At 50.8% G+C, this 24,802-nt stretch overlaps 3 long non-coding RNA genes across 4 annotated transcripts; 1 reads left to right on the top strand and 2 right to left on the bottom strand.

Annotated features, from left to right (window-relative positions):
- Positions 1 to 393: 393 nt before the first annotated feature.
- Positions 394 to 3,945, bottom strand: LOC132029063 (uncharacterized). The gene is made up of 3 exons (XR_009407679.1): positions 3,102 to 3,945; positions 2,124 to 3,009; positions 394 to 1,633 (listed from the first exon to the last, which is right to left on the bottom strand). It is a non-coding gene; the product is annotated as an uncharacterized LOC132029063 (long non-coding RNA).
- Positions 3,946 to 4,055: 110 nt separating this feature from the next.
- On the bottom strand, positions 4,056 to 13,302 carry LOC132029060 (uncharacterized). The gene is made up of 3 exons (XR_009407676.1): positions 13,127 to 13,302; positions 11,401 to 11,506; positions 4,056 to 4,648 (listed from the first exon to the last, which is right to left on the bottom strand). It is a non-coding gene; the product is annotated as an uncharacterized LOC132029060 (long non-coding RNA).
- Positions 13,295 to 20,254, top strand: LOC132029061 (uncharacterized). Of its 2 annotated transcripts, none has more exons than XR_009407677.1 (3): positions 13,295 to 13,599; positions 14,716 to 15,365; positions 20,142 to 20,254. It is a non-coding gene; the product is annotated as an uncharacterized LOC132029061 (long non-coding RNA). The 2 variants fall into 2 exon arrangements; XR_009407678.1 differs by lacking the exon at positions 20,142 to 20,254 and adding an exon at positions 16,698 to 16,826.
- The last annotated feature ends 4,548 nt before the right edge of the window (positions 20,255 to 24,802 follow it).

The raw sequence follows: 24,802 nt of genomic DNA, 5'->3' as shown, positions 1-24,802 counted from the left end.
ATGGACATTGGGGAGGGTATGTGCTTGGGTGAGTGCTGTGAAGTGTGTAAACCTGGTGATTCACAGACCTGTACCCCTGGGGATAAAAATATGTGTTTATAAAAAAAAATAAAAAAAAATAGAATCTTTAAAAACCAACAAAATTAAAATAAAATTGCACCTGTAATACAACTGCAGTTTGAGAAAATAAATGTATGTAAAATATTTAGGTTTTTTTTTTTTCTGTAAAAGCTGTTACATGACAGGCATTTGCATATTTCATGATACTCTTCCTTTTCCTCCCCTTGAACTGGAAGGAACATTCTGCCTTCCCCTCCCCCAAGCTCCCGGGGAGGGAGGGGGTCTGCTAGGCCAGCACGGCCTGGGAGGGCCGGCAAATGGGTGGGAAGAAGGGATGAACGCAGAGTGAAGCAAGTCCCCCTAATTTAATGCTGGGAAAGGAGCGGAGCCTGTCAGACGAGGAAGAGAGACCCGGGACCCCTTGGGGTTGGGGTTGGGGCTGACAGACTGCTGGGGGGTGGGAGGGACAGGGAGGAGCAGGCCAGCAGGTGACCAGAGACTGGGAACGGGACGGGAAGAAGTGCTTGGGCAGATTGCAAACTGGATTCCATTTGACTCTGAGGTTCTCCTGGGAAGATCTCAGCTGCTTTCGATTATTCTTGGAAAGTGATTTTCGAAACAGAACTGGGCTGGGACAGGGCAGCAGACCCGGGCTTTGGCAGGAAGGAAACGTCCGGTGACACTGCAGGGGCTGTGTTCAGGGCGGCGATGCCCTGTGAGGGTTTAAGCCGCTTCTTTATCTGCTGCTGGGCTTCCCACACTCCCTCATTATCAGTGTAATCCTTTTATAATAAAGAGAAACGTGCAGTGAAAGTTTTCTTTTCCCTTGAGCCACGAAGAGTGTGCAGCCGCTGGTCGCTGCCCGGGGCCTCTCTCCCCTCCTGCGGGTTGCGCGCCCGGGTGGGACAGGGGACAGGCCGGCGGCAGGCAGGTCCCCTCCTGACTGTGGCTCAGCCCCTCTTCCGTCTCCCACACGGCTCCCCCTGGCTGGGCTGGCCGGGGCGGCCTCAGCTCCCCAGAGCCCTTGGCAGGCACCCGACGGCACTTGGCGGGGGGCCCTCATCTTAGCTCTGCAGGCCTGGAAACGGCCCTGGCTCTGCCCTGTCTCTTCCTAAAATGGGGGTTCGGTGAATGGCTGTTCCCCTCTGACTCATGTACACGTACGCTCTGTCCGCTTCTCTGTTTTAATTTTAGATTTTCTCAAATTCCATCGCGACTCTCAGCTGAGGCTCCTTTGCCAGATCATAGGAGGAGTGGCTTTGGGCTGTCCCCCAGGATGACCAGTGGTTCTGCCTCACCCAGGACCGGGAGGGTTTGCGGGACATGGGCCTTCTTCATGCCGAGCCAGAAAGTCCTGACAAATCCAGCCGAGCTGGGCGCTGCCACCTCAGGTACCCAGAGATGTTCATGCCATTGTCTTCGTGCCCTGCAGCGTGTCACAGGGACGGGGGATGCCCCCTCCCTCCGGTACAGGTGTGCTCTCCCCACAGCGGGTGCAGAGCTGCCGCTTTGTTTCCTGGATCATGGCTGGGACCAGATTCAAACGCATGAACTTCCCTTCATCCCTGTGGGCCTAGAGGCGGTGACAAAATGTCAGAGTCAGACAAGGGGCCTCGGGGGAAATGGGGCAGCCATTCCGCCCGCCCTCCCACAGAGACGCAGCCCCAGGGAAAGGTCTCGGAGGGGCTGGGAGGGTCTCCCCCAGCGACGTCCCTGTGCAAGCAGGCCCACAGGCCGCTCTCCGGGCGTCCCATGAACGTGTTGCAGCTGCCCCCCGCCCCCCGGAACCCTGCACATGGGGAAGCCCCTCCAGGGGATGAGAAGGGTTTGGAGAGAAAGAGCCACGAGACACTCACAGGACGCGAGGCACAAGCTGACAGCTTCTAACTAGGTTAGCTGCTCGGAGAACTGCCACCCAGACGCTATTTTGGGCGTTTCGGAGGAACACTGGTGACCATGACTTACACTGGGTAGAGTGCCTATTTTGGGACCTGCGTTTTGCTGAAATATTTGCTGAGTATTTTTGTAAGGTACCTCACATCGGAAAAGATAAAGACAGTTACCACAGGAGGCTCCCAAGGAGGGCGTGGAGGGAGCCGGTGATCACAATGCGGGGGCCTCCTGTGGCAACAACGCTTTCAAGACCAGCTCTTCAGGGCCAGGGGGTCAGGAGCAGAGCAGAGCTGGCGCACGATCGGCATCAAACGGAGGCTGTGAGTTCGCTGCTCTGCTGGTTTCCCCATGGCTCCCACTGTCCCCAAAGAACGGAGTGGGGGGTAGAGCTCAGAAGTTCAGGGTCAGGGGGTCCTCGCTCCTCGCTGTTGGGAGAACACGGGCAGGCCTCGCTCCCTTCCAGCCCCCGGGGTCACTGTCCTGCATCCCCTCCAGGCACAGCTGGCGTCACCCTGCTTCTCAGAAAGAGTTGGCGTCAGAGCCTTGACGTCCACGGTGACCTTCTGACAGGGGCATCCCGGAGGGCATGGGGTCGACCCGAGTGACTTGGTCTGGGTTCTGCGTTCAATCACCTGCAGATCTTTCAAAGCCACTCGCTGTGCTCGGGGGTCGGGCCCCGGTGATTCAGCTTCCGACCTTCCTGTGCTTGGGAATCACCTGGAGGTTGTAGTTTCCCTAGTGGGCAGGTCTGGAGGAGGCCTGAGACGTTGCGTTGTGAACACGCTCCCAGGGCATGTGGCCGTGGGGGATACCACACTCCGGGAGCAGGATGCAGAGGGAGCCGCCGCTGTCTCGGACGGGCACCACCTCTGGTCCCGGGTAAGCCGAAGGCCGCCGGTTCTCCATCCACATAGGATGTGAGGGGACCACGTGCCGTGGCCAAGGCCTCTGCCAGCCCAGCCGTTCCCCAAGCGCAAGGATGTGTGGCCCCAGCTCAGGAGTCGGCTTGGACCGGCTCCCAAGGACGGGCTGTTGCATTTCTCTGGTCAGTCACAGCTGTGATTCAAAATTAATGTAAGAGCTTACAATTAAATTCCATTAAAAATGAAGGTGGTGAACACTAAGATTCATCCCTTCCTAATTAATACCTTTTCCTATCATCCGAGCTGGTGAGGCTCTTTGCTCTGGTGAGTCTGTGTGGCGGGCGTCCTGCCTACAGGTTTGCCTCTCGTCCCCGCTCTGCCTTCCATGACAGCCTGACGACAGCTTGGACCCAGCCGGGTGTGAGGACGACGCAGCCCCGCTGGCAGCTGTGACCGGCCGCGGCTTCGTTTCAGTGTCCGCACGTAAGAGCGCCGGGGGCAATTACGTAGATCACGGATGTGAGGGAGGAAACTTGCGACAGAGCAGATCGAACTTACCGCGAGTGTGGAAACCGAGCAGGCTTCAGTTCCACGAGCGTGGTTTGTGATGAGGGAGCAGGAGGCCGGCTGAGGACAGAGCAAGAGCTGGCACCTTGCACCCCCCCTTCATCCGCTCCCCTCCATATGTGGAGCATTCCTCAGGCACCCCTGACCGCCATAAAATGATAAATAGTTAACTTGCTGAGATCACAATCCTACAAGACAGGAGTCTCCCTTGGTTTGCAAATGTCCTTGAGATTACAACAAAGAAGTTACTTTACCAATAGCCCAATTTCCAGAGACACAGAACTCAGTTCCTCAAGCCCTAATGTCACCCTCCCCTCCATGAAAAACCGAAGGAGGTGGAGGTAGAAGGAAAAGTAAATAAAGTTAAATTTCTTCTAAACCTAAATCTCATTAACAGGGATGCTTGATAGCAGGAATGTAACATTCCACCAGGAGACTCTCAATTGTCTTTACTTGATAGTAACTAAGCCTTCAATATTCTGATAGTATTCTTTGCCCCAATAGCCCTTCTGAACACCCCTTTGTCCTCACCTACCCAACTCCTGTGTATATAACCAACCACTCCTCACAACCCAGGGCAGCAGCTCTTCCTGCCCAGGGGTCCTGTCCCCGTGCTTTAATAAACCACCATTTTGCACCAATGACGTCTTAAGAATTTTTTATTTAGTCGTCGGCTCCAAACCTCCTCACCCCACCGAACCTGACTTAGGTTCTGGGACTTCATCACTACTATATTTGTTGCAAATAGGGTTTTGAAGTTTACTATTTCTCAAGTTTTTTTTTTTTTTAGACACACGGAGTCAAATCTAGAATCTTTTCATTTTGAGTGTTGATCTTCACCCAAGAATACACAGAAAGCCACTTATATTCTCTTTTGGTAAGCTTTAGGGTTACATTTAAAAATTGATGTCTGGTTAATATAGCGTATAACTTGCCATTTTAAAATGTAGAATTCAGTGGTTTAGCATATTCACAAGGTCATGCAACTATCATCGCTGTCTAATTCCTAAGCATTTTCATCACCCACCCATCCCCCATAGAAACCCCACACCAATACCATCCCTCTGCATTCCCCTTCTCCCAACCTTTGAACACCACTCATCTGCTTTCTGTCTCTATGGATTTGCCTATCCCAGATCTTTGATGTAAACGAAACCATACACTCTGTGGCCTTTTGCGTCTGGCTTCTTTCATTCAGCATCATGTTCCCAAGGTTCCTCTATGTTCTAGGGCGGATCAATACGTTGTTCCTTTTTTATAGTTTCCTATAAAAGAACATATAGAAACTTTTTTTAAAGTTTCCATTGTATGGATATACGTTTTCTTTATCCGTCCATCAGTCATTTTATTTTTATAAGACACTTTCTAGTCCTCCACAGTTCTTAAAGTGGATTCCTAGGACCTTCAGCGTCGCCCGGGAACTTGTTCAAAATGCCAATTTTCACGTCTCACCCAGACCCATTGAATTATAACCCCTTGGGGCATGGAGTTTAGCAAACTGTGTTTTAACAAGTTTTCCAGGTCACTCTGAGGCATACTTGTTTAAGAACCACTAGTAACACCGTCATTCTTTCTTGGCTTTTCTAAGGTGTATAACTTCCTCTGGCCCAAGTCTAGTATTTAAAACACATATATCCAGGTTCTAATTTTGTGACTTATTAGTCTTGCAAAGTCTGCTTTCCTCCACACTCTTTCCTTGTTAGGGTTGGTAAGCAGCTGATATTTAAATATTTCTCCCCTCTGCTTCTCTTGTTTATAAATTCAGTCTGCGGGGTTAGATACAGATTCTACTTCTTTTTCTTCAAAATGTAGATTCTCTTCCAGAAAAAGATGTTCACAGGTGTATTTAATGGTACGTTACTGAGAAGGTCATCTATTTAAGCTGGTGTTGGGGCTCATGGTAATTGCCCTGTGCACGGCTAGTCTCTTTTATACTCTGAATTGCTATAGAACACAAAAACTACAATTCCCAGCATGCCTTGCTACCCAGGGTCTTTTGTCTCCATTGCTTCACTTCTGGGAACCAGGACTCAGGATATCCAGGATTTGTCACCATGTGCCTGACCTCCTTCTGCCAGGGTGGTCCTTCTCTGTGTAGAGATGTTTCTACTGGGTGGGGTGGATGGGGCAGACATGGCCCCCAAAAGGCAGAGGGCTAGCTGCCTGATTTTCTGGTGATAATAAGGAAGCCACAGATATTTATTTCCCTTTCTTTGCTTCTGCTGGTCTGGATTTTTTTTTTTTTTTAAGATTTTATTTATTTATTTGACAGACAGAGAGCACAAGTAGGCAGAGAGGCAGGCAGAGAGAGAGGAGGAAGCAGGCTCCCTGCTGAGTAGAGAGCCCAATGTGGGACTTGATTCCAGGACTCTGAGATCATGACCTGAGCCTAAGGCAGAGGCTTTAACCCACTGAGCCACCCAGGTGCCCCTGCTGGTCTCTGTTTTGAGGCGTGAAACCAGATCATTCCCTGAGCTTAAAAATGACAGTAAGTTTATGAAATTTTTGCTCTAACTAGTTAATATCGGTTTCCCTGAGATTTTATCTTTTTCTTGGGGCAAGGGGTGTCTTAGTTTTCAGCAATGAGAATTAAAAAAAACCAAAATTCCCTGTGTCTTCATGGGCGTGTTAGTAGCCGGTTGAGAGATTGTTGGGTGTGATGGCCACACACCAGTGTGAAATGGACCAGCACATTCACTGCAGGGCCCGAGTCTCTGGAGAGTCTCTGTACCTCAGGTTTAAGAAATCACAGTTGAGGTGGGCATGTGGCTGGCTCAGTTGGTAGAGCATGTGACTCTTGATCTCAGGGTCACGAGTTCAAGTCCCACATTGGGCATGGAGCCTACTTGAAAAAAAAAAAGATTAAAAAAATCATAGTCAGTGTGAAAAGGAAAGAGACAATACAACATGAAAAGAGATCTTTGGACTCCCAGAATCCCATTGGCAAGAAGCACATAAAATCGTGCAGCTGCAAACCTAGGTCACCTTTCCTGGAAAAGGAAGACAGAGTCGGAGGTCGAACCAAGAGCCATGAGAATCACTCCCGAGCAGATGCAGGACTGAATCCTCGTCAGGGAACTTCCAACATCTGTCCAGTTGCATTTCAGGACTGCTACTGGGCAATGGCTTTGGGGTGACTACTCTTTTACCCCCTTTTCAACAGGTGCATCTATGGTGGCTGCCCTGTGCCCGTACCATCACTGCATGTTGGGTGTGTGTGTTGGGAGGGGATGGTGCAGATAACTGGGATCTTTAGCTTATAGTGAGAGAAAGTGTTTTCAAGGACTATTCCTGAAGAGCTTCATCTGCCCCCGAACTTGATTCAGCGAATGAGATCTGGGATTTGAGCTGATGCTCACATGGGGGAGAATTCTGGTGGTCTTGGAAGGCAATAACTGTCTTTTACATATGGGAAGAATGTAAATACTTTGTGCTTTGGAGATGGACGTTGATGGTTTTAAAAACATATCCACAAATTCTTTGATATTTCTCTTTCAAGGGGTGGACATTAATTCCCCTCCCTTTGAGTGTGGGCTGGACTTCATGACTCGTTTCTGATGACTAGAATATGGTAGGAGAGACAACGTGGGACTTCTGAGACTAAGGGATAAAAAACACTGAGGCTGTTCCTTCCACTCTTTCTCTCTTGCTCTGGGGGATGCCAGCCGCTATATTGTGAGGACACTCAAGCAGTCCTACAGAGAGATCCACATGGTGAGAACTCGGGCCTCCTTCCCACAGGCATGTCATCAGGTCATTCTGGGGCTGGAGACCACAGACCCAGACTGCAGCTCCTGCCTACATCTTGCTTGAAACCTCATGAGAGACTCTGAGTAGGACTTCTTGGCTAAGTTGTTCCTTGATTCCTGACCAGTGGAAGCTCCACGATGATGAGCGGTTGCTCTGTGAAACCACTGTGTTTTAGGGTAGTTTGTTACACAGCAGCAGAGAACTAATACACAGGTGTCCGGTCATTGCGGCAGAGCTTGAACCCTGATACTTTTTGTTTATTTATTTATTTTTAGAGAGCGGGGGTGGGGTGGGGTGGGAGGGAGAGACTCTCAAGCAGGCTGCACGCCCAGCATGGACCCTGACGTGACGCTTGATCTCACGACCCTGAGATCATGACCTCAGTCAAAATCAAGAGTTAGACACTCAACTGACTAAGCCACCCAGATGCCCCTTTTGTTCCTTGACATGGAAAGAAGGATCCAGGCCAAAGTCTCTCCAGAAACAGTGCATGTGGCAGAGCTATGCCCAGAGAGAGGTACCTGTGTCATAGCTGAAGCAGGCAATAAATCGTTATAGACTGAAAACTTGTACAGTCAGCACCCGAATCAAGAGACCAGTTTATCAGAACTTCCCCTCGTGTTCCCCTCCAGTCCTTACGCTTCTAAGGGAAGTCACTACCTTGACCTCCAACAGCAAACACTAGTGTTGCCTTTTGTTGAACTTTACCTAAAGGAGATTATACTCTTTTGTGTCTGGTGTCTTTTACTCAACATTGTGTTAATGACATTTAGCCAAATTGTTGCCTGTAATGGTAGATTGTTATTGTCATCGCCCTGTGATATTCTGTTGTGTGAAATCTGACAATTTATTATCCGTTCTGCTAGGGACAGGCATCTGGATGGTTTCCAGCTTTGGGCTATTATAAATGGTCCAACTAGGAATCCACAAAGATAAGTTTTATGATATACATGCATAATGATTGACAAGTGAACGTGCAGATGACTTTCCATAGCTTGATTTTTGGACACGCGAAAGAGGAAACGAAAGGTGGTAATCATCGAAATCCGGGTTCCCAAAAGCTAATCCGAATCACTTCTGAATCACGAAAGGGTTCCCATTGGAACCTTTCGTTCTTGCATATTCACTGCCTGCCTGCCATGTGTAACGCTCTTGAAAATATGGTATGTCAATTATACCGTAATTAAAAAAAATATCTCGGGGAGAGGCTGGTTCTGTTCTCCGGGAGTTTTCTAGAGAGCGCAGTTTTCTAGAGAGCTCTCCACGGGGCTGGAGAGCAGGGTAGAATTCTGCAGAAGCCGCAGAGACACTTTAATGAAGCGAGTCAGGGACATTCAGGGGGGCTTTGTGGAATGTGGGTCTCAGATAACAGACACAATTAGGTACTCAAAGTTGGGGCTGGGGTGGATAAAAGGACATCTTAGGAGGAGGAAACGGGAGGAGGAGAGTCGCAGAAGTTGACGTGACTTGTAGATAACCCACCTCATTAAAAATGATTTGAGGAAGCTCAGGGGTGGGAAATGCATCTTCACTCCAGCATCCCCGTTGTTAAAATGCATGCAGAGCAATTTTTCTTTTTCTCTTGCAAGGAAACCTCACTTCAGATGCCGTCTTTCTTCTGAACCTAAGCTTATTTTATCAAAGATGAGTATGTCAGAAATAGAGGCTTAGTTTAAGTTCAAAGATGCCAAGTTCAGCCATTCACCATGGAACAGCTCTTGCATGTAAGTCACAGTGTAAGTCACTGTCCCGCTCCCCCGGGGACGTGGGTGGGCGAGGGATGACTCCAGACAGAGCAGTCCCCGGCCATCCTAATAATACAGCAGTCCCCACGGTGCGGCTGTGAAATAATTAAGCAGCACATTCCTGGAGAGGCCTTGCTACAGGAAGCTCGCTGAAGCTGATGATCTCTGCATGGTGGGGGAGATATTTTCAAGTTGTTCTCAGCCTGGAAATTGCTGCCTTCACCAAAAACCACCCCTTGACCATGGTGGTGGTCAGGGAGGCAGACTGCTGAAGGGAAGGAATTTCTAAGCCGTGGCCCTGATAGGGCCGCACAAGGGGCCTTTGCGGGACTGTGTGCGCACGGTCTGTGCAGTAGCTAGCCAGCCAGCTACCCAGTGCTATATCGATGTGCTTCTAGTGTACACTCTGAGCTGCTCTCCAACATGGGGCATTTGCATTATAGGAACACACACACACCTGCTGATTCTTCTGGAAGCTGCAACAAATTCAGGGCTCAGTAGTAGGAGGTGCCTGGATGAGACCAGCCCAGTCAAAGAAAAGACTCAACACAGAAATTCTTCCTGCTATCTTGAAGGTCTTGAAAAAGCCTTCTCGGAACATTGCCGGACAAAGAGGACTGCAGCCCGGGGACCAGAGCCCGTTGTACAAACTGGATGCCCACAAGGGTTGCTCGGTCTGACCAGGAGAGCCCCACGATGTGGTAACAAAGAAGCTCCCCCACCCCTGGGGTGTTCTGTCCCGCGATGTGTTTAGTTCTGCCAAAAACACCAGCTCCCCAAGCACCGGGAGTCTGTGTGACGTCGCTACGCGGAGAGTCGGCCTCCACAGACAGTGAACTTGGCCACGAAGAAGGAAAAGTCCACTCTTCTGCCATGGAAACACATCCTACCTCCCTCCTCCCTGGGGTTCTCAAAGTTCTCTGCCAAGTCCCACCTTGTCCAAGTCCCCCCGTGAGCGCAGATGCGGTGACCCTTCGGATGTGCCCTTTGCCCCAGGCGCTCACGGAAGGAACCTCTTCTCCAGGGCATCTTTAAGGGCCGCCTGGCGTCAGCACAGCCAGACACCCAGGGCCCTCGGGGAGCCTAAGGAAATTCAGCTTCTCGATCTGCAGTTAGAGAAGCTAAGGGATGCGTTCATTCAAAACCCTACATCGCTGGCAGCCACGTGCCCAGCAGGCTTCCCCCTGGCCCTGCTCTCAGCAAAACAGCTCTGCCCACGTCGTGCAGACGGGGAATGGACAGCAGGGGTGCTGCGGCCCGTCCAGGTCCCACGGACGGTCAGTGTCGGACCCTGGCAAAAACAGCTCTTGTTCTGGACTCTTCCATTAGCTTTCTTGTGCCTAGCGTCCCCTTCTCCTGCCCCCCTCTAAATGTAACTGGAAATCCTTCCAAGTGGGTGCCTTCAAATCTAAGCATAAAAGTAGAGTGTTGACGAGCTGAACCCTCCAGAAAAGGTGTGCCCGTGCTGCTGAGGCCAGTGTCCCTCTGGGCAGGGGCTCGTGGTGACGGCTGTTCCTGAGAGAGGGCAGCTGGACAGGCAGGTCCACCGAGGACAGTCGCAGAAGGGAGACGCCGGGCACCGGAACACTCAGCAGGGTTTAATCCCGTCTCCCGCGGCCCTTTCTCTTGGTATTTCCTGAGGACAGTGTGAGGCCTGCAGGGACTAGCTCTGGGTCTGACTAAGCGTTTTCTCCTCGAGCAAGCTCCAACGTGGGCCTCATTCCTGGACGGGAGTAAGACCCGGCAGAGGCGCCTCAAGGAGGAGAGCCGAGGCTCTGGGCCCGAGGCCTGGGTGTCCTTCAGCGCAGGGGGAGAGCCTGAAGGCGTGTGGCTGTGCGTTGACAGGTGTAGGAGCTCAGCCTCGAGGCCCCTTAGGAAGCGAGACCAAGCTGAGAAGTGTCCCCCATGGCCAAAGACAAAGTTTCCCTCCAGGACCATTTCCTCCTCAGTCGTGAGACATTGGCTCTGGGAGGACCCCCACGAACCGTGACATGGGAGGGGCCCCAAATCCCTTAATCTGAGCCTCAACTCGGGTCTGCTGTGCAAATTTGGGGCCATTTTCCAAAATTGCAGTCCTTTTCGTCTGCTGTGTGTTTGTGAAGCAGCAAGACCCCCAAATCAAAATGCCTTTCCTACTGCTCTCTGGTGATAGAGACCAGAACAGTGGGGATGTGCACTGGGGGGGCTGCTGACAACGAGGGGAAGCCTGGGAGCCTTCTGGAAAGCTGGTGGTGTCCTAACCCCTTGTTCTGGGTTGGGGCACTGAGGGGTTTGTGCATGTGTGAAAACTAAACGGTTACCAAGGTGTGCACTTAAAGATTTGTGCATTTTACTCAACACAAATTATGCCTTCATGTGAAAGAAAAGTTAGAATTTTAAACGCCCTTTTCCTGGCTTCTATAAACCAGTAGTTTGGGCAGGGGGACTTTGATTTCCAGAAGCTCCAACAGACGTAACATATATATTTCAAGCCATCTCTGGGCCCCGTTCCTCCGGAGCCTTCTGTGCCCCAGAGCTCTTACCTCACAGAACATGACCGGCTTTCAAGGGTCAGAGACGAATCTTCTCCATCTGTCATTCTTGTCCGTGGCAAATGTGGACATGTCATTCGGAATGTACACGGAGGCCCTGATGAAATTGGAAAAGCATGTGGAGATAAAAATCATTCTGGGATGAATCCAGACGCTTCCTGCCACTCTCCAGATGTCACAGGGCTGGCAGCCACCCTCCCGGGGGAAGTGATTCAGCCAGCCCCGGCCAGATGTGTAGGAAGCCGCCTTGGACCCACAGGCCGACACCGTCCTGATTGTGCGCAGCAGATGCTTGCTGTCAAGAGTGAAAAATGCAGGAGGGGCACAAGCCCACCGGCAGCCTGCAGCGGGAGGCACTGACCCGTCCAGTCGGCAGACGTGTGTCACTGCCACGCAGGCCGAGGCTAGTTGAGCAGCCACAGAGCCCGGTGACCTCATGCACACACTCAGCCCTTCCTGGGAACCTTGCACTGCAGGTGTCCCGCCGTGGGCTGCGTGTCTGCGCCGTGCCGAGCCTGCCTGCCACGTCTGCCCTTGAGTGGCGCGAAGGGGCAGGAACCCTCCTTCCCGGACCCCGGCCGAGCAGTGTGCAGGTGCCGGATGCAGACTTCGCGCTCCGTGTCACTTTGAGTCCTCTTAAATGCAGCTGCATGGGGTCGTTTGGGGAACCATGTCTCGTTCCCAGGGTCTCTCTCTCTCTCCTGGTCGGGCTTCCCAGGACCCCAGGCAGCCTGCAGCTGCGTCCCCCTCCCCTATATACCCCTTCCAGGACTCCCAACTGCGCCCCCCACACCGTGTATAGAGCGCCCCGAGTGTGGATTTGCTCCAAATGCTCTGGACTCCCTGAGAAAAGCCTTTGCAGGAATCCCGCCTGCTCCCATGAACAACAGGGAAAGGTGAATTGTACTTGCTCACGGGCACACGTGTGCACGCGCGTACACACGTGTTTCTAGGAGAAGAAACCGCCAGCCGTGGGTGATGTCCCTTGGCAAGAGCCAGACATGAGGCAGGGACAGAGACACGGTAGATGAAGCCGGAAGACCTCGCAGGAAGGCCTCTGTGTGCCCACGGTCCGTCCGCTGGCCAACAGCAGCCGACACTGCTCTGAAGCAGAAATCGTGGTATGCGGTTCTCGTGGGCGAGTAGGGCTGGGCAGATGGAGAACATTTCTCAATGTTTGTTCCCAGGCCTTGGAGAGCTCTGCCCCCCACCCCCACCCCCGCCCCAGTGCTTTTTCCTGCAGACCTCCCGGCCTCTGAGGAATTCACGGATGGCGCGGGAAGGACTCCTTCTCCCGGGGCGTCCGCAGACTCAGAGGCTGTCATTTTTGGCAAAGGTGTGCACCTGTTCTCTTTCCACCCAGACACCAGGAAAGCCAAAATGACTTCAATCATCACTCCAACTCATCAAAAAACTATTGCCTTCCTGTCCACACAGAGATCTCCCTTTATAATCCTGGCTCTGGTTGCCTCCAACCTGATCCCCGGAATGGCAAGCCCAGAGGGGTTCCGCCTTCGCCTGGAACCTCCCCCCTTCCCTGAGGTGTGAGCGGTACACACTTGGACTGTGCAGACAGACCTATCTGCCAGTCCCTATGTCAGTACCAAGCACGAAGAGCAGTTGCTAAAAAGTTGGCTGAACATCGCATCTGCGGGGCGGGTCCCCTCCCCTCGCACAGAGAATTCTCGGCGAAAGCAGCAGTTGTGATAATACATACCTGGGGCTCATCACCAGTCATCCCCTTGGCTGCAGAATCTGTTTTTGTGCTCAGGCTGCAGTACGGGTCTGCCGAAGGCTGTGGGAATCCAACGTGCTTTAGATAAACTCAGTGTTCTTCCCCTTAAAGACCTGACTCAGGCAGAAGTCGACGTGGGCCGGTCTCCGTTGTGCTCCCGGCTCTGACTCGGACATCAAGAAGGCCCCCGAGTCTTTCCTGGGGAGGCCCAAGTGTCTTTGGCTGCCAGTGAGCTGCAGGAAGGGACGAGCCTTCCCTGTCCCACCACCCGCCCTCGTGCTCCCAGCTTGCTGCCTCCCCCTGACATCTGACCTCCCAAAGAGCTTCTTCCCAGCATGGGTTTTTGGGCCCCCTCCCCAAAAGACCAAAAGAGGTGCCTGCCACGTGAGTGTCTCAGACTGTTGGGCGGACATGGCTCAGAAGGTTCACTGTCTTTAGGGAAAAGGACTAGAGAGGTAAGTATAAGGCCGGAAATTATGGGGGACAGTCAGTGCCTGAGAAAGAATCCCGTCCCTAGAAGGTGAATGTTCCAAGGGCAGGGGTTTGTCTGTTCCTCCAGCATCTGGAACGGCGTTGGGACAGCATGGGAAGCCACAAGCATTTGTGGAATGAATGAGGCGAATCGAGGGCTCTAGATATTCTGCGAGGTAGTTCTCTTAAAGACGGCAAACGAACGAGCAGGTGCACACACACACACACGTATCCAGAAAAACCCCAAAGGAAAAACCCTCAAAGCATTAACTCGTGATTTTCCGAGGAAATGGTAAAGAAGGTCTGCTTGGGTTCACGTGTTCATTCGGCACACATTTCTCGCACCGGTTCCTGTGCCAAGCCCTGGGCCCGGGACGTGTGGGGCTGGAGCCAAAGGGAGACCGCGAGCCCCCTGCCCGCTGGCTGGCGGACGGGGCCCGAGGCTCACCCGCACCGGGTGCTGAGTGCTCTCCGGGGCTGGAGACGGGCTCAGGAGCCGGGGAGGGAGTGACTAACTTCTGACTTTGCCTGGGGGCCCCGGGGAAGGCTGGGACTTGAAGCCTCAACAGGAGTTCACATGCCTGGCAAGGGGCAGAGGGAGGGAAGAAGTCCAAATTCTCCTCTTGGACCGTGGTTCCATCAGATTACACATTTACCATAGCTGCTGACAAGGAGCCAAACGGACAAGCAAAAGTTGGCTCTTCTGGCCTGTTCCCTCTTCTCCCGAGAGAGATGCTAATGAACAGCAGTGGCCAAAAAGCAGGGGACGGTCAGGAAGACACGGGAGCGAGGGTCCCCTGGAGACCCACCCCCTCGGTATCTGATATCAGCGATGCCAGCCTGAGGTCTGAGAGGCCCCATGGCTTTCCCCATCAGGCTGCACCCTCCAAGGCCCCAGCAGCGACGTCCACGTGCTTATCACCCTGCGGAGCGCCAGCCACTGGGGGGTGCTGAACCAGGGGGACCACGATAGACACGCAGTCCTGAGACAAAGGGTGCTCTTAGCCGAGTGGGTGCTCCTGAAAACCTCCTGCCCGTTAATTGCCAGGGAGTAGACTATGCCAAGGTATCTTAATTCAAATCTTACCTCACCGTCCTAGGGACCTTTTGTTGCTGTAAGTAAGGATGGTCCTCGGTTCCAAGAAGAAAATTAAAGGCTGCTCCTGAGATGAGCACAGTCATTTGGATGAAAGAAAACACATGGTTGTGTTGAGAGATCAGATCTCGACAAGACGGGGCACTACCTCCTGCCCAGAGAGGATCGGGCCACAGGACGCGAAACTGGAATTCATGTGAGAATCCTTCGCCCCTGTTCTAGCACCTCTAGCTGGCAATCTCCACGCTCATCACAGGAGCTAATTAGTTCTTGTCGCCACTGCCGCACGCGCGCAGGGTACGTGCCCATTTTCCTGATGGGAAAACTGACAAGGAGCACACGGGCAGGAAAGACGTTCTTGGAGGGAAAAGACACTCCATCTGCTTCGCCGTGGTCGCCTCGGGAGACCTGTCCTTGTTCCTTTTGCCCCGGGGGCTCTGTTTGCTGCTGAGCCCAGAGGCTCTGCCCTCCAGGGTGTGGTTCTGCCATCCGTCCCCAACTTTGGAATAAACGTGGCAAAGTACTAGGCTGGAAGGGAACTGCTCACCAGAGCACCGCCTTTGGAAAATAATGCACTCGTCTGGGGCCTGCCCTCTGGAGCCAGCGTCCACGGTTTGAACCCCGGGTCTTGCACTTACCAGCTGTGTGACCTTGGTAAGTTTCTCCAGGAGGACAGTAGGCCCTGGTTCCCTCAGCTGTGACCCAGCCTTGATGGCCATAAGAACCCCTTTCTCCTAAGATCCAAGGGGCTTCCCTGAGTATTTGTGAAGGTTTTGCGACAACACTTCACCCCCAGTGAAAGCAAAACATTAGGCTGGCCCATACAGAGCTTTGCGCGTTTGACTGCATTCCAGCTACCACAACGGTGGGTTCGTACGGCAGCTCGTTCTAATCTGTTTAACGATAAAGAAAGGGTTTTATTTAAAGATCATTTGCAGAATTACCACCGTTATCATATTTTCGTATCTTACTGTTATTCTCTTAGTTACTGGCACTTAGTTTATTACTTTATTACTGTACTTAGAATACTGGTTTGTAATATGCTTGTTTTTTGTTCACTCACTTACTTATATACACTTTAAAAGCAATGTGTAACTCCCCCCCCCTTTTTAAAAAATTAATAATCACGTATCCCAGGACGGTGTTAGGTCCCATGTCCCTGAATTGGTAAAGCAAACGCAGCAGATAGGGAAGGAAGAGGTCAAGGGGCCTGCCTTTTAGGCCGGAGAACCGTGGCCTAGGGCTGCTGGGGAAACCTCTTTGGCAGAAAGGGTGAGTGTCAGCCCCTCCTCCCCCTGCCCCTACCCCCCAACACTAGCTCTAAGGACTGGAGGGGCACAGACCTGGCCTGTCGGTGGGGGAGATATGCACCAGGATGCTGGGAGCTGGGCAGGAAGATACAGGCCCGGCGTCGTGAGGGACCATCGATGCTGATGGGAGATTCCCAGGAGGGAGCCCTCCCCTGGGGCCTCCTGAAGGCACCCCCCGCCCTCATCCTGGCCACGTAGGGCACGTTATCGCTGGGTCAGAGGGACGTCCCCCTTGCCGACACACGTGTGGGGTGTCCACAGTCAGCTGTGCGATGACAGCTGTCTTCTAGGGCCTCCTCTAGGCCCCAGCGCTGACCTCACTGTGGAGAGATGGCAGGAGAAGGAAGGAGAATGAGGGAGACCACCTAGAGCCATCAGACAAAACCACAGGTCTAGCCTTGCCTCGGGGAGAGCAGGAGAGGAACTCTGAACTGGGTATAAGAATAGCAAAACTTACATAATGCTTACTGGGCGCACTTGGCACTCTCCTAGTGCTTTAATCGCAGCAACCTTACCCCTGTGAGGTAAGCCCCGTCATTATCCCCATTTAACAGATGACAAGGCTAGGGGCACAGAGAGGTTAAGTAACTTGCCCCCGGCTCTCAGCTAGTGAGTGCAGAGCTGGAGTCCCAACCCAGGCCGCTGCCTCCGGGATCTTTCATTTTTCGGTGAACAGAACAGAGTCTTAAAGGATTGAAAGAAGTCTGTTCAAAGCAACAACAGAGAGGATGAACCGAAGAGAGAGCCGAGACGTTACAGAACCAGAAGGACATCCCAGCGACCGCGCTGCTGCTGCCCACCAGGAAGACGGGGTTTGACACAACATGCCTAATGACAAGTTTTTGGTAAATAAAACAATTCCGTGTTTACCTACCCCAGTGAGTCGAGATCCCCTGATAAACCGCCTCCCCACAGCCTTCTTTGTTCCTTCCTGCAAGCCTGCAGGGCAGGCACCGTCAGCATTCTCGTCTTACAGACAAGGAAACCGGGGTTCAGAGAGGTTCAGCGAGTTCCCAGGGTCACCCAGCTCCAAGGCGGGTGTTTGAAACTCGTCCTTATTGGTTTTAGAACCTGGGCTTCCAATGCCTTTGGTGCTGCGGGGGACACTGAGCTGAAGTCAACGCGGGAGGGAGAGAGTAGAACCTTCTACCAGAATGGGACGGAGCACGGTGGGAAGAGCCAGGAGGCGGGGGGTGGGGGGGGAGTGCCACACGGGACATTTCGGTGGAGCGGAAGGAAAAGAAACTCAAAGTGACACCTCTTCAAAGGTCTTAGAAACACCAGGACTGAGGACACTGCAGGATAATGACAGATTGGCTGACATTGCCAGCCCTTCCACTATACCGGATACAAAGGAGCATCGTATTGCTTCATGGTAACCGAGGAGACAGGGCGCATTACCTCCATTCTGGGCATGAAAACCTGAGGCTTCATGACATACATACCCAAGGTCCCATGGCTTGTAAAGAGGCAAGCTCAGGTTCAAGCCAGGCCTCTCTGCTTCCAGATCTAAACCCTTGCCTCCAGCACATGGCGGTCTCCAAAGCACTGTGGCAAATCTCGTTTGATGCTCCGCAGGGACCAGAGGCAGGGGAGACATGGTCATTCCCGCTGTACAGAGCACTAGTGCGCCCAGAGCCCTTCCTGGCCCTGTCTGGGCCCACGGGAGCATCCTGCACCTGACGCCCCCGAGGGGCCTTCAGCGATGACAGCGATGACAGCACCACATCCAAAACCAGACGCATCTTCTCGTCTTCCTCTCAAACTATTGTCATTTTCCCATTCACTCATTGATCAAGTCGATGAATACCTCCCAGGCTCAGGAGTGAACAGAGAACATCTCAGTAAGTATAGCAACGCTTTCTACCCAGTTGTCTCAGCCCAAAACCTGGAGATGTTCTTGCACATGCCCCGCCCGCCCAACTGTCCATGGCCAACGCTTCACAAATCCTTCACTTGCTTCTACTAGACAGCTCTCAGAGCCAGGCACACCTCCCTGGGCTATTTCCTCTGTCCCGGGCACTGCCCACCCCAGCTTTCCTGCCTTTATTTTGGCTCCTAGAGCTTTATTACAGCTCTCTTGTTGCAGGGTCTCCCACATCCTGCGCCCTTCCTACGCTCCCCTTCCCAGGAGACCACCCCTCTGACTTCTTCACCTGGCTGATACCTGTGTGCGCGGCTGATTTTGGTTTAAATGCCTCCTTCTCAGGGAGGCTCCCTGGGCCCACAGGTTAGGTGTTTTGTCCCCTGTCCCGGTACCCTGTATACTTCCTATCCTGGCAGCCATCACTCCCTAATGGGTTAACTTATTTATCCCATCTTCTCTGCACAGACCATGCCACCCCGCCCACCAGGGAACCCTTCACGATGGAATGAACATACAAGCAAATGGACCAATGAGTGGACAGATGAAGACTGAGGGTTTTTAAAGATTATAGCAAAGTCAGGAAAGAGGCACTATCTCTGGGGGGCTCCAGCAGGGAATCTGGAGGGACAGCAAGGCAGGTGAGGATGCAGAAGGAAGCAGGAGCCGGAACAGGGTGGTCCTTGCGTGTCTGGCAGGGTTTGGACATTGTCTTGGAGGCAGTAGATTCTGTTCTTCGTGGGACAGACTGAGCGAGGGGCCTAGCTGGGCTAAATATCAGGGCACATCCTCTGTTCCTGGAGCGAACAGCAAAGACTCAGCCCCTACGGCTCCCAGGATGCCTTGTCCACCATCACGGCACGGCACAGCACGGCACACAGCATTGCTTCCAATCAAGGAACTCACTTCAGAGCAAATGAAGCGTGGTGATGGCCCATGCTCATGGGATCCGCTGGCCCTACCCTGTTGCCCACCGTCCCGATGCAGGCACCTTGGCAGTCAGTGGAATGGCCTTTCAAAGACTCAGCTACAGCATCAGTGCCGTAGAGTCCTGGCAAAGCTTCTCTAGAAGGCTGTATGTGCTCTGAATCAGTGTCCAATATAGTTGTGGTGTTTCTCCCATAGGCAGGGTTCACGGGTCCAGGAATCGAGGGATGGGAATGGGGGTGGCCCCATTCATGATTACCCCTAGTGGCTCACTAGCAGAACTTTTGCTTTCTCTCCCAGCAACTTGATGCTCAGTTGGCTTAGAGGTCTTGGTTGCAAAGGGAGGTCTGCTTCCACCAAGAAGACAGAGCAAAGATTCCATTGGATCCAAAGATTTCATGTGCCGTCGGAGTGGATATTAAAATTGCCACCTGGCCACTTTGGGCTCCTCATGCCTTTAAATCAACAGGCGAGGAAGGGACTTCCTGTGCTGTCTGGGGAAATTCTGACCACCGACGGGAAATCACACCCCACAGTGAAAGTCAGGAAGAGTGTGTCTAGAGCACGGGAGATCTCTCAGGGCATCTCCAACTACTGCCTTGCCCTGTAATTGAGGTCAGAGGAAAACTACAGCAACACAACTAATACAGGACTACTCATGGCCAGCCCTGTCACAAATGAAGATCGGGGTCTTCCCACCAGATAAAGAACCATGACCGACAGACATGCTTGCGGAAAGCAAAGTCATATGAAGTGGGTAGAGGAGGAAGGTAGTTACAACTACGAGCTCTGCCCATGTAACCAGCTCCAGGAATGAGGATTTCTTTCGTATTTTGTTATGAATATGATTGTGGATGTGCATCATGTAACACGAGGTGGCTGTAGTGACTTTATAGGATAGTATTTAAGTATTAAATTTTGTTTCCCAGCCTTATGGAGCTATAACTGACATATAACATTGTATAAGTATTTCTACCTTCCTATCACAGTATTTAAGATATGAGATCTCGAGGACAAGAGTAAAAATCATCCAAGGAGTTTGCACCCTCTCCGGGGGAAAGGTTTGTGTGTTTTCGATTGTGCGACAGGTGGTTGTGTCGTGTGTCATCTCTTTATTCAGAGATCAAGTGTGGTTTAATGAGATGTGTATGGGTGCCATGATGACAAGGGGTGGACTTGTGGTAGTTAATTTTGTGTGCCAATTAGTGTGGGCCAAGTGTCCTGGTGTGTGGCCACACATTATTCTGGATGGTTCTGTGAGAATGCTTTTGGATGAGATTAACGGTTACATCAGTGGGCTTTGAGTAAAATGTTATTTCCCTCCACAAGGTGGGTGGACCTCATCTAATCAGTTGAAGGCCTCCAGAGAAGAAAGGCCAGCCTCCCCTGAGCCCGAAGGAATTCTGCCAGCAGATGGACTTTTGAAGTTGAACTGCAACTTTGCATTGTCTTTGGGTCTGATTTTGGACTTGTCAGCCTCCATAACTGTGAACCAGTTCCCTAAAATCTCTCTCTATATACACAAGCGCACACGCACACGTGTGCGTGCACACACACACACACATCTTCTGTTTCTTTGGAGAACGCTGACTTATACAGCTACCCCTCAGACCATGGGGCAAGCGGATCCTCCCCTCACCTACTGGACTCCACATTCTCAAATAGATAAATGGGGGGTGGTGGGGGTCTTTAGAGCTACCCAATGACATTCCTGCATGGCACGGTATATACCCACATTTAAACATAAGGAAGCAGGGCCTTATTTCCACACCCCCGCTCTGTCCAGCTAAGTCCCAACAAGGTACCTTTGGGCGCCCCTTCTCCCTGGGGCCAGCCCTAGTGACTGAGTTCTTGCTGTTCCCTCCACGAACAGAGGATGTGCCCTGATGTTCAGCCCAGCTAGACCCCTCACTCAGAGATCACCTGGACCATCACTGTCCATTCTCAGATGGGAAAGCTGAGGCCCCAAAGAGGAAGAGACTCACCCAACGTCATAAGTCAATTACATGTAGAGCTCAGTGAATTACGCATTGGAACTAAAACCGTGTGACTGGGTTCCTGCTCTAGGGCCCTCAATATGGGCCACCAGCCCATTCATCTATTTCATCTCCGTTTCCAGAGTTGTTTCCCTCAGGACAGGGCCCCTACGGAGTGGGATGGGAGCTACTCCAGCCCTTTGTGCTCAAAGAGGCTGAGATTTTAAAATAATCAAGATTTTACTGATCTAAAACGCTTCACTGTCTCGGCAAGGTAAACACTTAGATCAACAGTGTGATAATGGGTTGTAATTCATAATGTCACAAGGTGGTTAACAAGAATCTGGAAACATAATCCATGACAAGTGCTCTTTAAATGGCTGTAAATCTAAACCTGGTTTCCTTTTGTGTTCCAACTGCAGAGGTGTTCAAAATTAGGCAAATAGCACAGTAAAGATTTAATGCCATTTGGGCTATCACCAGAAATAGAGACAAAAAATTAAAAGGTTGTACTGCCAGTTTAATTGATGACTGTGAAAGTTTGGGTTCTACCGTCTCTTAAATATCTTCAGGCGTAGCCACCTTAAAGGTGAGGTCCAGGTAACATGTTCTCTTGAGCTTCTCAGGCTCCCATATTGAATAATCCTGGGGATTTCCTATTTTCCTTATTACCTAACCGACAAAATTTGAAGTTTACCGGACATTGTGAGCTGTGACAATTGTAATGAGTATTTTATCAAATCAAAGTTGATTGAGAGGTATCCTTGTTGAGAATTTTCTTTCATGCCTGTGGGAACTGTAGTGATGTACCCTTTATCGTTCCTGATATCGGTCATTTGTGCCTTTTCCCTTTTCTTCCCGATTAACATTGCCAAGTTTTATTGTTCTTTGTACAGACTCAACTTGGGGCTCAGCTGACCCTCTCAACTGTCTTTCAGCTCTTTATTTCACTAGTTCCTGCTCTTATCTGAATTCTTTCCTTAATTTAGCTCTTTCTCCAACTTCCCAAGATAAACACTCAAATAATTGACCTCATGCTCTCCTAATATATGCATTTAAAGCCATAAATTCCCTTCTAAACCTAGCATTAGCTGCAGCCCACACACGGAGATATTAGATATCACTTAGCATATACTTTGAAATATTTTACAATTTCTCTTGTGATTTCTTCTTTGGCCTAGGGGGTATTTAGAAGTGTATCGCTTAATTTCCAAATGTTGGGGGATTTTTTTTTTGAAAAGTTATGTATGTATTACAGCTGTGTCAGTAATTTACTGTGATCTCAGAATGTATCCTGCATAATTTAAAAACTTTGAAATTTGTTGAGAGTTAACTCTTGAGCCAACAGAATATGGTCAGTTTTGGAAAATGTTCCCCCATACACTTAAGAAGAGCGCGCCCTCTGACCCTAACCCTAACTCTGTGTGTATGTTAGGCTGTGTGTAATGAGATCAACTTTGTTCAGATCTTTCCACATCATTACTTATCTTCTGTCCACTTATCAGCTACTACGACCAGAAGCATGTTAATATCCCTTACGATGAGGCGGAACAGGGCGGGCTTCCGCATTGTTGAATGCTGGTCTATCTCCAGCTCCAGATGAAAGCGGAGATGCTGACCATAGCCTGTCCTGCTTGGTGGTTTCTGAATATTCATCCCTGCCCAGCTGTAAGGCTGCTGTAAGGCTGCTGTAAGGCTGCTGATGGCTCAGCTCAGCTTCCCAGATGCCTGTTTGCAGCTTTCTGCTCTGCTCACAGCTCCTTGGCGGCTGTCTTCCAGGTGACAGATTCCTTGCTGGGGAAAGTGTGCCTCCCAGGCTTACCCCTCCCACCATTCCCTTCTTGCCAGGACGTTGGCCCCTCAGATTGGCGGTCTGCATAGCTCTTGGGTGACTTCAAGAGGCTGTATCTTCTGAATATTTATCCGGGTGATGTCAGTAGGAAGACCAGTTGGCAATGAGCTAGTCTGTCATTGCCGGAAGCAGAAATTTTCTTCAGAGAATTTTTATCTCTTTGAAAAAATAGGAGAATATGAAATTTAAAAGATTAGAAGGAAGCTGATCCAGGGGTGGATAAAAGTACCGTCTTTATGTCGTTCAACCTAGAACCCAAATCACAGGTGTGGTTAACTGATAATGTGTTCGGTGAGATTTTTTACTTTGGGGTCCTCCTCCCCAACTGTACTCATTCTATAACCAATGGTAACCAGGAAAAGCAATTAATTACCCGCAATTTCATTCTTCCAGCATACTGCTGTTTTAACTGTTTTCATTATTTTTGAGCATATACCCTGACAATATGAACTTTGTGCATAAATCTACCTACAGCAACATGACCTCTCTCTCTCTCTCTCTCTCTCTCTCTCTCTCTATATATATATATATATATATATATATATATACACTTAACACCACTTCATAAAGATATTTGATCAGCTTATGCAGTCCTAACTGTAATGGCTATCTCCCTAAGCTGAGCTGCTTTCCATTCTTGTTCCAAAACGTAGTTTCCTATAAAAATTGCCAGTGTACCTGCTTATTTGGCAGGGGTCCGTATTTTCAAAATTGAATCTATCGTAAGTACTTTCAAATGGCTTTCTTTTAAAATGCATGCGATTTTATTTCCCCAGGTTGATTTTTTTTTTCTTTTTTTGGTCCTTCACATAGTGAAGGAAAATCCATCAAAATGTTTCCCTCATGACCTCTTTGAGTACCTCTTGCTGGCCCCTTGCATTTGCTGAGGATGTATTTTAGAACCGCACCCCCCCCCCGCCATATTGAGAAACTCTATGGGTATTGCACTAGTCCACACTTGGTGTAGTACGAAAGAGGCAGGTGCACAGATGATATGAGAATGGAGTCATGCCCTTGCCATGGAGAAACTTGCCTTCTGGGTGGGGGGTGATGAGTGTTCTCTGCACACAGCTCCTCATGTCAATCTAATTGTGATGAGGCGTGGAACAGTGGCATCAAGAAAGTGTCTGGGAAGCAGCGGAAAGAATTAGGGGAAAACAAGGTAAGTGCTGCTTCCTAATAGGGTCCTTCAGACTTGGGGGGATCAGGGCAGACTTTGCTGAGAAGTTGAGCAGATTAGGAAGGGGCAGTAGAGAAAGAGTAGAAGGAATTCTAGGCAGAGGGTCAAGTGCATGCCAAGACCCGGAAGCCTGGGAGCTGATGTCGAAGTCCGGGGACGGTAAGCTGGTAAGTGAGGCGCGTTTTGAGAGTGGGGGCCATGCGGCGTCAAGGTGGCCACAGTGGTAGGCTCAAGTCTCTCTTGCTTCTTCACCCAGTCAAAGTTCCTCTCCTCCAGGTGCTGACATCAGCAAGGACTGACTGCCATCAGGTTGGACTCCAAGGGCTTTTGAATAGGCATCCAGGCTAATCTACCTGGGGCATGGCAGACAGACACTGTCCTGGGCAGGGAACTTCCGTGCCTGTTCCAGACCACCGTCTCCCGCTCTCTGGGGGAAAACCTTTCCTATCCCTTCCTTTCTTTGGCAATTTGGACCCGGTGAAAATAAACATATATTGCTTAAGTTGGCGCCTAGAGCCACAACATTTTCATCAACCGGTTAATGAGAATTTCTGAATAACTCTTTATTAAGAGAACCAGAAGTCACTATGAGCTCAGATCAGTGTTTTCGAGTTGCACACAGCTGTTTCAAGAACTCAAATATCCTACGTATGCCATAATGCTGGACGGCGTGGTCGTAGAGAAGTCATTTGAGTTATGACAGGGGAATGAGCTTTGTTTATTTGTTCTTTATGGAGAAAAATGGAAAAGAAAGAACCACCACGTTTTTTCACCCTAGTGATGAACTTCGTCGTTCTTCGTTCTTGCTTCTCTCCTGCGGTCATTTCGCCGCAGCTGTCCCTAGCCTTCCTTCGTGCACACATCACTGGCTGACCTGCAGAGCTTTCCAGCGGACCCACAATTTGGCCCCCGTTTCTTCACAACTTTATCCCCAAAGATCACGGTCGATGGATGGTAGGTGTTGGGGAGGTGAGAGCTATGT

This window comes from Mustela nigripes, chromosome 13, assembly GCF_022355385.1.
Source record: "Mustela nigripes isolate SB6536 chromosome 13, MUSNIG.SB6536, whole genome shotgun sequence".
NCBI lineage: Eukaryota > Metazoa > Chordata > Mammalia > Carnivora > Mustelidae > Mustela > Mustela nigripes.
The sequence above is the reverse complement of the archived record's forward strand: the minus strand, read 5'-3'. Positions and strand labels throughout refer to the sequence as shown.